The sequence below is a fragment of the Myodes glareolus genome, chromosome 10 (genome assembly GCF_982192425.1).
Source record: "Myodes glareolus chromosome 10, mMyoGla1.1, whole genome shotgun sequence".
Classification (NCBI taxonomy): domain Eukaryota; kingdom Metazoa; phylum Chordata; class Mammalia; order Rodentia; family Cricetidae; genus Myodes; species Myodes glareolus.
In genome coordinates, this window is record NC_142035.1 from 13,753,959 (window position 1) to 13,757,100 (window position 3,142).

Here is a 3,142-nt window from a genome sequence, read left to right on the forward strand (position 1 = left end):
TATGTTGACACCTACACATAATTAAAAGTACTCCTTTGAAAAAGCTCTGAGAAGCTGGATGTGGTGGCATACACCTTTGATCTCAGCACTCAGAAGCAGAGTGGATCTCTGAGTTCCAGGTCAGCCTGGTCTACAGGGTGACTCTGTAGACTCCAGGCTAGCCAGGGCTACACAGAGAAACCCTGTCTCCAACAATGACAACAACAAAAAAGTCAAACCTCTGAGACCTGAGTTTGGGAGAGGGGGGCAAGAGGATTGAGATTTCAAGGTCGTTCTTGTCTACATAACAAGGTCAAGGCTAACCTGAGCTACATGAAACCCTGTCTCAAAAAATGAAGAGAGTAAAGGCGGAAGAGGGAGGGGAAGAGGGAGGAGGAAAGGGCAGGAAAAAGAAAGGAGAAATCTCAGAGCCTCACATAGTCCCTCAAGTGAAGCTGTTACTAGGAGACAAGGCAGGGGGCGCTCCAGACCTAAGGGATGTGGAGTGGTTTCCAGCGCTCTGACCCTCAAGGTCAGAGTCCACTTGTTCAAGCCCCAGATCTGCTACTAAATAGCTATAGAGCAAATGGCTTAATTCTGTAAGCGCCAACTTAAGCTTGTGAAAAATGAGAGCAATAAGAATAATTCCTTATCCAAAGAGGTGGGGTGAAGGTTCAACACAATGCAGTGTAGAAGTTCCCAGGAGTAAATAAATTAATGTACAATCCTTAAACTGGTGCCTGCCCTCCACCTCTAGTTACACTGGTAAGTGGTGGCTATTATTTTCATTACTACGTGTGCTGGAAACTTTGCAAGTCTCCTTGACTAGCCTCCTCCCTTTATGTGTGTGCACATACTCACACACACACACACACACACACACACACGCACACACACACGTGCACATACACACGCACACACACGTACACTTTGGGTGTTGGAAAGGGCACTTCCTGCTCCAGCAGTGCAGTCTCTCCAGGCTCTCTGTGCTTGATCTCCTGGGGCTGACAGCTCCCTGCTCCCCACAGTCTCCAATTGCCCGCCCTTCCTTCCCTCTGCTTCCACGCACACAAATGCACCAGAAACCCCAGTTCCCAGAAGAACGATTTTCCCAAATTAAGTTATCATGAGTTATGTGAACCCCAGGCTCTGAGAGCCAAAGCGAGACTGGCTGGCTGCCTTGTGCCCTTTGCTTCCTGCTTAAAGAACCAAGTCCCCATAAATTTCTTCCCCGTTCTGCATTTGCTCATTTTAAGCCATTTTGCTTCTCTTTCTATTTGAAGCAGAGAGCTGTCCTGAGGGAGACAAGGTAATGTTGTCTCGGAAGAAGTCTCAGGCCTAGAACTCAGACAGAAAGAACTGGGTTTGAATGTCAGCTTCCTCTTAACCAATTAACAATGGCTGTCTCAGGTTTTTCATTTGTAAAATGAGAGTGATAACACACACACACACACACATACGTACATGCACACACGCACATATGTACATACACACAGTGGAGTGGTGGTTTGAATACAAATGGCCCCCAGAGGGTCATATATTTGAATGCTTAGTCACCAGGGAGTGGTACTACTTGAGAGGGATTCGGAGGTATGGCCTTGTTGGAGAAAGTATGTGATTGAGTTTTCAAAAGCCCAAGAGAGATCTCTCTCTTCCCGCTGCCTGCAGATCTGGGTACAGAACTCTTGGCTACTTCTCCATCATCTTGTATACATGCATGCCACCATATTCCCTGCCATTATGATAATGAACTAAACCTCTGAAACTGTAAGCAGGCCCCAATGTTTTCTTTTATAAGAGTTGCAGTGGTCAGGGGCTGGAGAGATGACTTAGCAGTTAAGAGCACTGGGGGCTCTTTCAGAGAACTCAGGTTCAATTCCCAGCACCCACATGGCAGCTTACAACTGTCTACAATGCCTGTTCCAGGGTACCCCACACCCTCACATAGACATGCATGTGGGCAAAACATCATTATGCATAAAATACAAATAAATAAATTATTTTAAAAAGTAATATTTAAAAAAGAGTTGTAGTGGCCATGGTGTCTCTTCAAAGCAATAGAATCATGACTAACGCACACTCACACACAAACATGATCAGAAGGAAATAAATTTAAAAATTAAAGACGTGAAAAATTAAAATCCAGGAATGGTGGACGTGTATGTCTGAACCTCCATAATTTAGATTAAGGAAGAATATCAGGGATTCAAGAAAACTTTGATCACACAAGAGATATCAAGGTCAGTCTGCAAGAGACGCTGTTGCATTAAAAAAAATTGTGCTATGCTCTGCTCCCCTCACTCTGAAGACGGTCTGTCATGAGAATTCCCTTTGGAAACAGTGTCTGTACCTTCCTTATTCCCCCAAGGACAAACCAAAGCACAATGGATCAGTGAGTCTATTGGCTTATTTACAGAGTTTGGGTGAGGGTTGCTTACACAAGTGTGGGGGACCTCAAAGTAGCTCACCAGAAAAATTTTCCCAGATGGATGATGGCTTTTCCAGAGCCACAGAGATGGAGCCCTCCCCCTTCAGTTGACATTTCCAAGTCTGTACACTCTAAGACCTCCTGAGACTCCCCCAAGGCCATGTATGACTTGAGCAGAATCACATACAGTTGGCTGGGAGGTGTAGGAGGAACTCACTAGACTCCCTGGCAAGGGTCAACCCTTTCTATCCTCTCTTTCTCTGGGAAGCAGCAGCAGCCTACAGGCCCACTCATGGTAGTCTCTTGCAATAAGGCACAGACGACCTGGTGAAGATGGCAACTCTTGTGCTCAGAGGACCACATTCTATGCTGTGGTTCATCTGACAGAATCCATGGGCGCTGATGGAATGACCAGTGCATTGCTGTGGCAGGAAGCAGTCAGTGTTTGTCAGTCGGTTCTTTGCCGGTAAGAAACGATCAGCTTAGAAAGAGAGAATGCTTCTTTTGGCTCATAGTCTGGAAGGTTCCAGTCTGTGGTGGGTGTGCACTACTGCGTTTTGGACCTGTGGTGACGTGGTACTTCATGGTCTGAGTTGAGCTTGTGGTTGAGGAGGGCAGCTCAAGTCATGGCTAAGTCTAAGAAAGAGGAAGAAAGTGGTGTCTCACCGTCCCCTTTGAGGATACCCCAGTGACCTAAAACCTCCCCCAAGCCACACCTCTTTGAGGTATCCACCA